This window comes from Ammodytes marinus (genome assembly GCF_949987685.1).
Source record: "Ammodytes marinus genome assembly, chromosome: 14".
NCBI lineage: Eukaryota > Metazoa > Chordata > Actinopteri > Uranoscopiformes > Ammodytidae > Ammodytes > Ammodytes marinus.
This window is the reverse complement of record NC_137218.1, coordinates 3,579,937-3,591,904: the sequence shown is the minus strand read 5'-3', so window position 1 is coordinate 3,591,904 and position 11,968 is coordinate 3,579,937. Positions and strand designations below refer to the sequence as shown.

Below are 11,968 nucleotides of genomic sequence, written 5' to 3'. Positions count from 1 at the left end.
TTCATTTCCCTTCAGTAGTCAGTCTGGGTCTGCGGTATATTCTTTGGTTTTCTCCGGACAGATTTCTGCCGGTCCAATCAGCGAACAGAGGGAGTGGCTCAAAAATGAAATGAAGTACGATGGTCTGGAAGGACCAGGCTAGCAATGTCTTAGGTTGTCTTAAAGGGACACTGTGTAACATTTTAAGTAATGTATCAGCTAAAATCAATATCCTCATTCATCAATATGTCCTCATTGGTGTAAAATCACCTCTGCCAATAATCTGAATTATCCTCCTGAGCGGAGAATTACAAATATTAATATTACATTTTGTACATTGAGCAGGCAAGTCTTATGGAGGAATCCATGTTGGTTGGAATGTCATCAGGTGCATTGTTTAGAATTTAGAATTGTTCTTGTCCTTGAAGGCCACTGTAGCTTCTGTTATTATTCTAAAGGGTTGGGGTTACCCAGGGAGCGTTGCATTCTATAACTTTGTAGAACTTTCTTGATGATGTCATATTACACACTGCACCTTTAATAAATCACCTTCAGTATCAGGTGTTAGGATCATCTATTTTTTGCCTTTTTGACCTTTAAACGGTTCAAAAACACAGACATTACCTCGTCGTATATTTGGCTATTGTGTTACTCTGGTCATGTGAGCTCATGCTATCATTTAGCAACCTAACACTGGTGTTGAGCTAAATGCTGTTATAAATGTGGTGCTACCGCGGGCTACAGGTGACTGAGACATAGTGGTTTGACATTTGGACCAAAAATCCCTTAAAGAAATCAGACATTCCTCGAGACAATGAAATGGTCTTAAAGGGGGGAGGGGGGAAGTGTGTGTGTGTGTGTGTGTGTGTGTGTGTGTGTGTGTGTGTGTGTGTGTGTGTGTGTGTGTGTGTGTGTGTGTGTGTGTGTGTGTGTGTGAGGCGGGAAGTGGGGGTGTAAGCCTTTGAGCAAATAGTGACGACAAGTTGTTGGCATCTGTATTGTTTCAAATAGTAACATATCCCGTATCCATTACAACAAGACAGCTTTCAAGACACAAGATAATACCAGAAGCACATGACATAGTGCTGTGGTCACATTACACACACACACACACACACACACACACACACACCTAGACTAAAAGCCCTCAAGAATTTAGGTGAGACAAACATGCCAGGCAAAAACATTCAGCTATTTCAATTACTTAAAGGAATACTTCACCCATACGGAACCCGCGTTCTATCATTATAAAATCACTATTATAATATAATGAATGAGGTTTTTCTTCCCTCAGTCTTTCCTCAGTCTTCCCTTGGCCCAGCTGTCCTGTTAATCCTAACCCTACATTTTTACTAGTGTGATGTCATTAGAAAAATGTAGGGTTAGACAGTGAGACCATAAAACACTCTTTCTGCCTTTGCTCAGGCTAGGATGAACCGATTTCTAAAAATGTTTGCACATTTATACTACATAGGATCTCAGAGTTCAATACACCTTCATATTTCCACCGGTGAAGTGGGTCTTCAAGAATGATGATTAGAGAAACAGGCAAAAACATTTAGATTTTTTCAAGTATTGGTCAATTTTTGGCTATTTTGCTTCCATAACTTTATATCATAACAATATCTAGATTATTAGTTTTTAGTTCTGTAAGTTGTGCCCTTTGGGTCATGAGTTTGTAGCCCAGTGGGAAAAAGTCCACATCGCTAGTTAGAGCCAAAAATGTTCTGCCCTAAAATCAACACACACACACACACACACACACATACTCTCACACACGCACACACACACACACACACACACACACACACACAATCACACACACACACACACACACACACACACTCTTCTCACCATCAACTAACCACACAAAGCCCCCCCCAACACACTAATCAGTTCAGACACACTCTCACACACACACCCTCCACACACCCCCCCCTCCCCACACACACACACACACTCTCTCTCACACACACACACACACACACACACACACACACAGTCTTCTCACCATCAACTAGCCCCTGCGAAGCCCCTGCCCAACACACACACAGTTAAGAGACACGCACACACACACACACACACACAGATACAGACACACCCCCCCCCCCCCCCCACACACACACACACACATACACACACCCACCCCCCCCCACACACACACACACCCCCCCCCCCTCCCCACACACACCCAGTCTTCTCACCATCTCACTAAAATCTAATAGTTTTTTGGTTGGCACTAGTACTTCTTGTCCTTTGCTTTGGGTTTAGGACAGTTTGGCAGCACCAGCTTTGCGTTGCTATGATACCACTGTTCAAAGATGGGCTCGCTGCGTGGGTGGTATGTGATCTGGTGCCAACTTACTTTAACTGCCAAACCTTTAACCACTGAGGCAATGACTATGGCTGTGTTTGTAAAAGCCCTACTAACGTCCTCCCTCATGCACACTCAACATGTATATACTACATACTGTCTACTTAACCGATCGATTGTGTATGCGAGGTTTCGTCGGACCGTTCACACTGAAGTATACAGAAGCAGTAAAGAATAAAAATAATAATAATTCTGTGTCGTTTGAAAAGACGCAATGCATTGTGGGGCTGGTTGGTTGAGTAGGAAAAGTAACCTATCGATCCATACTCAAAATCTACCCGGAAGTTAATACTCATCTGGGCATTTCTCGCCTACACAAACTCGCATACACAACCGTCACATACCCAAATTGACGTCAAAATGAGTATGAGTAGGACGTTAGTAGGGCTTTTAGTATGAGTAGGATGTTAGTAGGGCTTGTAGTATGAGTAGGACGTTAGTAGGGCTTTTAGTATGAGTAGGACATTAGTAGGGCTTTTTAAACGCAGCCTTTAACTTAAATTATACTCAAAGATTCTTGACAACTGTCACACAGATCTTACTGTCCAATATTTTACTGAACAGATTTTGGATACGGCCTTATTTCATCTTACCAATCAAAAAGTACAATGTCCCGGGGGTGCCCTTAGCTCAGTTGGTAGGGCGTCCCCCCCCCCATGGGCCTCGGCCAGCAGCGGACCCGGGTTCGATTCCAGCCCGCGGTCGTTCTCTGCATGTCACTCCCCTCTCTGCCCCATTTCACCTCTGTCTCTACACTATCAATAAAGCATAAAAATGCCAAAAAAAATATATATATATATCTTAAAAAGTACAATGTCCAGATCTTAAAAAAAAAATGCATTTTCTGCATATTTCTAATATACAAAACATACACGGTTTAGTTTCAAATAAAACCAAATGTAAGACCTATTATTCATACTAGTATGAAAGAAGACATGTTATGGACGCAAAATAGCCCCCCAAAATAATGTTTTTAAACTTAAACAGGCTAATGGCGGGGGGGGGGGGAGAGATCTTTCACCCTAGCACTGTATCACACATATATTAAGTTAATTAAAGCCTTCATTTGCATCCGACTATTTTACTTCTTCTGAACTGCTGCCAACCAGAGCAAAGTAAATATTCCCAGGGTAAGGGATTGAGTGAGGGGGGCATGAGAGAGGTGTCTGTGTGTGTGTGTGTGTGTGTGGCTGCCTGTGTGTGTCTGCCTGCCTGTGTGTGTGCCTGCGTGTGTGTGTGTATATTTGTGTCTGCCTGCCTGTGTGTGTGTCTGCCTGCGTCTGCCTGTGCGTCTGTCTGCGTCTGCGTCTGCCTGTGTGTGTGTGTGTGTTTCTGCCTGTGTGTGTGTGTGTGTGTGTGTGTGTGTGTTTCTGCCTGTGTGTGTGTGTGTGTGTGTGTGTGTGTGTGTTTCTGCCTGTGTGTGTGTGTGTGTGTGGCTTAGAAAAAGGCGGGAAGGAGGCAGGGACCATTGTAGTATTAGGTTTCTCCGTAACTTGAGATTTTGCCCGTTTGCTTGTTGCCCCCCGACACTAGAATGTGACTTGTGGGATAGATTGGGCGTCAGGTGTGTGCAGCTGCTGGCTAAGCTCTGCGTGTGTGTGTGTGTGTGTGTGTGTGTGTGTGTGTGTGTGTGTGTGTGTGTGTGTGTGTGTGTGTGTGTGTGTGTGTGTGTGTGTGTGTCTGTTTGCAGACCCCAAAGCGGATACAAGTGAGATACTAAGGAAGGAAGTAAAAAGCAGGCTAACCCCCCAGGAATCTCCATGCTAAAATTGAAGACTCTTTAATAGTTTTTTTTTTTTACTTAAAATTTGTTATTAAAGGTGCTACGAGTAACTTTTAAATATCTCTGAAAAAGTCAAATTTTTCCTCTGATGATCATAAATTACATGTAAACAGCAAATGAACAGAAAATGTGTTATAAACTCACATAAATGAACTTACGTTGATATACTGTTAACAATAGCTTTGTTAATAGCTACTAAGTGAGCATTGCATATGTGAGACCAACCCATCCATGCATTTACAGCTCTGGAAAAAAATCAAGAGACCACTCCAAATGTTCAGTGTCTCTCATTTTACTATTTCTAGGCATATGTTTGAGTAGAATGAACATTTTGGTTTTATAATACAAACTACTGACAACATTTCTACCAAATTCCTCCCCCCAAAAATATTGTCATTAAAGAGCATTTCCATTAAGTAAATGTAGAGATGAAGATTGAAGAAAAATCTAGACTGGTCTCTTAATTTTTTTCCAGAGCTGTATTTAGGGAGGGATGTTTGTATGGAATATTATAGACTAGTGCTGTTTTTTTTTCTTTGTCTTGAAATAAAAAAAATTGTCGCTGGTAGTATTTTAGTATTTCAGTCTTTTGGCAGATTTTTGTCAAGTGCTTCTTAAACCGTGCACAGGCGAGATTGGCCATCTGTACACGTAACCCTTCATATTTAGACGGCCCCATCTGCCTATCTTGGGCCCAAATCCAAATGTTGGCAGGAATCCCATCAGTGCCATAGGGGCAGACACAAAAACCTCACCAGTATACAGCTCTGGAAGAAATTAAGAGACCACTCCAAATGTTCAGTGTCTCTTGTTTTACTATTTAGAGGCTATATGTTTGAGTAGAATGAACATTTTGATTTTATAATATAAACTACTGACAACATTTCTACCAAATTCCTCCCCCAAAAAATATTAATCATTTAGAGAATTTTCAATAAGTTATGAGATGAAGATTAAAAAAAAAATCCAGATTGGTCTTTTAGTTTTTTTCAGAGCTGTATATTAACACTTTCTTTGAGAAGACTTATCCAGGGTTCCTACAGCCAGTCTTAAAACATTAAGAAAGATTTTAATATTCTCAGAAAAAGGGCCTTCAAAGTATTGCATTTTAGTGGTAAAGTATTGAACTTCCCTTACAAAGGTCTTAAATTTTTTGGATTGCTTAAACCTGCGGTGTGTAGAATTTTGGGTTTTATTTCCTAGCAGATTTTGTAGAAAGTAATTATAATATCCATAAGTACATTTAATTTAGTGCATAATAGCTGAAATTTTTTTTGTATTATTTTTTTTCCCTTAGAAAGGGTCTCATATATGTCTATATTTCTGCATATTTTGGACCAAGGCCTAATGCCGCCATCTTGAAAGTGTCATAGTTGGAATGTCATCAGGTGCATTGTTTAAAATTTTGAATTGTTCTTGTCCTTGAAGGCCACTGTAGCTTCTGTTATTATTCAAAAGGGTTGGGGTTACCCAGGGAGTGTTGCATTCTAGAACTTTCTAGAACTTACTTGATGATGTCATATTACACACTGCACCTTTAAAGCGCATTTAGAGCTAGCTATACATTCCAAAGGTGTTTGTTTACATTTCTTTCACTCCATTCTATTACGTACATGTCTATTAATCTTATTTTAGAGCTTTAATTTGAAAAGTCACACACTAAAAGTAACCCGTGGTGGTCTGGGGACAGAGATAGCATTTCCATATTAACACATACCATGTTAACAAATTGCAAAGTGTTGACATATTTACGTCATGACTTAGTACAATGGTGACACACGAGTCTGGGAGCAAAAAGTACGTTTGAAACAAGTGGTCCGATAGACATTCAATGAGAAATAGCAAAAGCACTACGTCACATAACAAATGACACTGTCTCGCATTAAGAGCTGTCTGATAAAGATGATTGAGGTGACTATGAGTTAGTATGCATATCATACTGGTAATAAATCAGTCGCATGCTTTTAGTGCATACACAAATTATTCAAACATATGATACAATGCATTTTAATACATTACATTTAACCACCTACTTACTGTAAAATGGGTAAAGTTATCCCTACAGCAGTTAGCTATGGTATTTCATAAAAATACTGTTTACATTGAATGCATCAGAACTAGTAATCCAAATAGTGTAATAAATTAGAATTTTGGACAAAAGCGGTAGTGTTTTTACTACGCCAGCTGTTGTTCCTGGATGAGCGTATACCCATGACAAAGGCATAAAAAAACCTATATAAAAATAGCATTTTTTTGGACTGTTTCAGAAATATTCAAAAGTTCCTCGTAGCACCTTTTACTTGCAATAAAAGTATCTTGATATCATGATTTTGCTATACAAGATGTCAGTATATTTTTTCCATCTCTACCTGGCGCCTACCTAATGCTTTGGGACTCAAATTCCCTTCTGTCGTCGGAAATTCGACATCTGGTTAAATCCAGTGTGTGGTCTGTGTGGACATGCAAACAGTGTGGGAGTGGGACTGCTTTATCCATCACTATCAAGTTTAAGGGACAGTTTAAAGCTATAGTGCGTAACTTCTGTCACACTTACCCCCCATGAGGAATTCTGAGTAATTAACAACAACAACACTGTCAGTGCATCGCCATCTACATGAGGTAAAGCCTTCAGTGATGGCACATGGATTTTTATACCTTCTGCTGTATGTCCAGGTTTTTTCTTACCAGTAGAATCAACAACTGAAAGATTTCTTGGGCTCTTCTTGGGGATTTTTTTTCTGAGCTCCTGCACCAGTGTCGGGGGGGGGGGGGACACCAGTTTGTAAACGCTGCCATACTGAGAAATACAGAGAGAGTTTTGTGGAGCTGATAACAGGCTTCATCAACTTTGCGTCAACTCATTAGGCGATGGCTTGAATGTAACATGTGACATCATTCATTTATATGAAAAAGTTACACACTATAGCTTTTACTCTATCAAAAGGAAACTGAAAAGCAGAATTTAGACTTTCTTACCCTAGAAGAACTCTGTATTACAAGTTACGCACTATAGCTTTAACATTAAAATGCAGTTGTTTTTTGTTGCTACGGCTAAGTAGACAGAAATGTACTATCGAACTAGGCAAAAAAAACAACCCTCTACATCCATCACCACTGCTCTTAAAATACTGCAGGAATAATCAATGTAGTGTTAACCCTCTGGACCCGGAGCCCGCAGTACTGCGTTCTATGGCGTTCTGTCGGTGATTTCGTTATGTTTTAATACATTATTTAACATTATTAAATCGCAGCAATGTGGTTTAAATATCACCGGAAAGCTGAGATTCTCCCCTTTCCGGGACATATTCTCGCGTGATTCTACGTGACTCACAGCCAGAGATATGTTGCTGAGAGGCGCGAAAATGTATCAACCCTTTCCCTTGCGCTACTGGCTGAGCCGCTTGTCAATCAACATTTTGCGAAAACGTCATCGGCCCTTTCCCTTGCGTGATTGGTAGAGCTGCTTGCTATCATATTTTGTGAAAAACCATCCAATCAACTTAGTGTAATCACTAAGGACCTCCCACTAAGGTCAAACATACACAATCACTGAACAAAGGACTCCTATCATGCTCCTAATTTCGATTTCACCATGGCGCGGATGTTCGACAGCTGAGAGATTCAGAGGAAGACGCCAATTCCGACATTGAGGGCTTTGACGAAGAGGAATATGAAGGTGACATGGATCCATTTGAAGACGGGTAAGAGCATTTATTTGACAAAACGTCTGTTTTTGTAATGGAAGCTAAGTGTGAACATGTAAACTAGCTTGAATGTTGCGTCCGTGACGTGACCGATTTTTTTTTTGGAACTGACGTGACAGAGCTGTATACTCTTGTCGCCAGCCTTCTGTTGTTTGAAAACAAGTAATAGTTTGAAAACAAGTAAAAGTAAGCAATCTTCCCCGTGTGTCTCAATTTTGTTTGCTAGCTGTCTCGCATAAATGGACACCCGGGGTGTGTGTGTGTGTGTGTGTGTGTGTGTGTGTCAATATTTTGACACACACAGCGCTGTCTGTTGTGGGAGATGGAAAGCCGTCATTTAGTCTGGCTGAGGGGAGGAGACAGAAGTTACGAGAGAGAGAGAGAGAGAGAAACAAACAAACTGTAGTAGGCTATACAGCTGTTTATAAACGGGTATAATAATTTATTTTAGAAATTGCAAATGAAGCTCTGTGTGTAAATGTAAGATAGCTTGAATTTTGCATTCTTGACATTACAGGGACTGATTTCTCTATTGATAGCACTACTTTTGTTTACTTTTGTTTGAAAATAATAGTAATAGATGTGTATTCTGTGTAAAAGTATTTCCCTTTACAATTTACAAATAGTACAGAATGGAAATGTTTTTGCATCGACTTTTATTACACTGTTGTTTGCAAATACAAGTTGTGAAGTTTAAATATTTTTGTTATGAGATAATGAGACTGATTTCTGTGAATCTGTGGCAGCACCAGGTCCAGGAGAAGAGGAGAACCACCCGCAAAGAGGTCCCGTGTCCTAACTCCACCAGCACCCCCTACGCAGCAGCGGGCTTGGAAGACTGAGGAAGACCAGGACACCGCTCCTCCTGTCTCCAGGTTTCAACCTGCACGCACCCCTGGCCCACAGCTAGGCACGCACTTCTACACACCAATTGAGCTCTTCAAATTGTTTTTCACTGCACACACTGTACACACACTCTGTAGCAACACAAATAAACAGGCTGCCAAAAATATTGCCATGGGTAAAAAGTTTAAATGGACTGATTTGACAGTTGAGGAGTTTTACAAGTACATTGGACTCCTCTTTTACATGGCCCTGGTTAGACTACACCACATTGCTGATTACTGGAGGCAGAACCACAGTTTAACCTGTCCATTTGCCGCAACAGTCATGAGTAGGGACAGATTTGGTGTCATCTCCTGGAACTTACACATAAGTGATCCAGATGAAGATGTAAACAATGATAGGAAGAAGGGAACGCCACAATTCGACAAACTCTTCAGGGTCAAACCTCTCCTCAATTTGATCAAAACCGCAGCAAAGACCTATTTTCATCCATACAAAAACCTAGCTGTGGATGAAAGGATGGTTGCCTCAAAGGCTAAAACTGGAATTACTCAATACATGAAGGCCAAACCTACTAAGTGGGGTTTCAAATTGTTCGTTTTGGCGGACTCAAGCAATGGCTACACCATAGATTTTAACATTTACACAGGGAAAAGTGACATCCCCTCCGGACACGGCCTCTCTTACGATGCTGTAATGTCAGTTTTTGTTTTTGTAAACCACATTTAGTCCCGTTTTTATTAGTCAACAATAAAGCATTATATATTTGATTATAGTCTTCGTCACATGACCACCATTTACGTTGCGTCTCGTCTCGTTTCTGTCACGTGATAAATGTTCGTTGACGACGATATTTTGTCATACATTTCGTTGACAAAAACAACACTAGTATCAAGTCATTATTCAGTCTCATTTTGCTTAATTCCTCATATGTGGTCAAAGTAGAGTAAGAGACTATTTGTATTTTGGGAAATTTGATTTTAGTCATGTTTTTTGCACTTCCCAACTTTTTTTGGGAAAATGACAGTGCATTATAGAAGCTAATGCTTTGTAAATGGGGATAATGCTTTCGCTCAGCAGGATAGTCTTTTTGTTTTCATGCCTGTTCACTTTTCTTGGCTCATTTGTTGTCTGTCTGTTCTCTTCCAGTTTTCCCTGGTGGAGACGAGACGGTGTGGATCAGGTCCTTCCTCTGGCAGCATCTGAAGTTCTCCTGCATCCACACTATTCATATTTTATTTTAGTATTAGCATGTTAACATTAGTCAATTATTGTATTCCTTCGCTAAGCTAATGTTTTGGAGAGGCAATTTCAAGAGCCAAAACAATTTGTCCTGTTGAATAAAGGTATTATTTCACATAAGTTTCCACATTTTTCAAAAATCTGACTTCAAATTGCAGCATTTGTGTCAAAATATTTTTGTTCACATTGGACTAGGGCAAAATTGAACCTTCCTAACTGAGAGCTGAGAGTGTTCTGAACATTTTAATATGAATCAGCTGGGTATTATGTTATCTACTTGCCCTCTAAAATGGTAATTTATAAAAGCATGTAAAATCGAGAAAATGCCCTTAGATCTCAACCAAAAAAACGTTTGGACAAAAAGATCATTTTAGTCATGTTTTTTGCTCTTCCCAACCTTTTTATGGAAAAATTCCAGTACATTTTAGAAGCTAATGTTCTGGAGAAGCAATTTCAAGAGCCAAAATAATTTAATCAGATGAATAAAGGTATTATTTCACACAAATTTCGAAATTTTTCAAAAATCGGACTTCAAATTTCAACATTTATGTCAAAATTTTTTTTTTTTACATTGGACTAGGGCAAAATTGAACCTTTCTCACTGAGAGCTGAGAGTGTTCTGAACATTTTGATATGAATCACCTGGGTATTACGTTATCTACTTATCCTCTAAAATGGTAATTTATAAAAGCATGTAAAATCGAGAACCAAAAAACCAAAAAACGTTTGGACAAAAAGATCATTTTAGTCATGTTTTTTGCTCTTCCCAACCTTTTTATGGAAACATTCTTGTACATTTTAGAAGCTAATGTTTTGGAGAAGCAATTTCAAGAGCCAAAATAACTCAATCAGATGAATAAAGGTATTATTTCACACAAATTTCGAAATTTTTCAAAAATCGGACTTCAAATTTCAACATTTATGTCAAAATATTTTTTTTTTACATTGGACTAGGGCAAAATTGAACCTTCCTAACTGAGAGCTGAGAGTGTTCTGAACATTTTAATATGAATCAGCTGGGTATTATGTTATCTACTTGCCCTCTAAAATGGTAATTTATAAAAGCATGTAAAATCGAGAAAATGCCCTCAGGGCTCAGAGGGTTAAGACTGCAGCCAAATCCAATATTTAGGATTCAAACAGAACAGCCCTTTTAAGCAACAGTATACTCACTCAGCACAGCCATAAAAAAAAATGCAATTTCGGATCCCTGCGGCACTTTCAAGTTCAACTTTCAGCATAAAAAAAAATACCCTGTGTTCCAATCCCCATACTTCCCTACTATTTAGTATGCCAATTTCTTATTTTAAGGATGTCCCAATACATGCAGGTCAATTGTAGTATGCTGAAAATACCTAGATGCCCCCACTAACTCCAATAGCATTTTGGAGTATTCCTCTTTATTCTTTATGACTTTTCTCGACATAATGAAAAAAAATCTTCCTTATCTGATTTTTTTCTTCTCTCTCTCCTGTGGCCCTAAAACTCTTCTGTACTTTAGTATGTAGTGTAGTAAAAAAGTATGTGATTTGGAACGCAGGGTTAGATGTTAGACTAGTTTCTTTGGCCAGTGAAAGCACATGGTGTTCCTATCCTATCCCTTGAATGAGTAAGTGCATGAGTGTGTCCCGAGCTTGATTGAGATTGCTTCAACAACCTGTCTCCCAAACTCCCTTAAATCACTGTCTATCTTCTCCTGGGCTAGATAGTACACTATATAGATTTTTTTTTATCCACTATGTTGAATGATAGGGGCCCTTTGAATAACACACACACACACACACACACACACACACACACACACACACACACACACACACACACACACACACACACACACACACACACACACACACACACACACACACACACTGATTTAGACAGTTCTTTTTGCACTAGAGAAGAAGAAAAAAAAAGAGTCAATACTGGTAAGAAAGAAATGCCCTCCCAAAAGGCTGGGGATCAGACTACAGAGGCAAGGCAGCTGTTGGATATAAAATAAAATCCCACTCTAACTTTTCAACTACAGACATTGTGGAA

General features: G+C 39.5%; 1 long non-coding RNA gene across 1 annotated transcript; it reads left to right on the top strand.

The window, feature by feature from the left end:
• Positions 1–7,696: 7,696 nt before the first annotated feature.
• On the top strand, positions 7,697–10,013 carry LOC307261259. The gene is made up of 3 exons (XR_013845214.1): positions 7,697–7,837; positions 8,587–8,715; positions 9,836–10,013. It is a non-coding gene; the product is annotated as an uncharacterized lncRNA (long non-coding RNA).
• Positions 10,014–11,968: the final 1,955 nt, after the last annotated feature.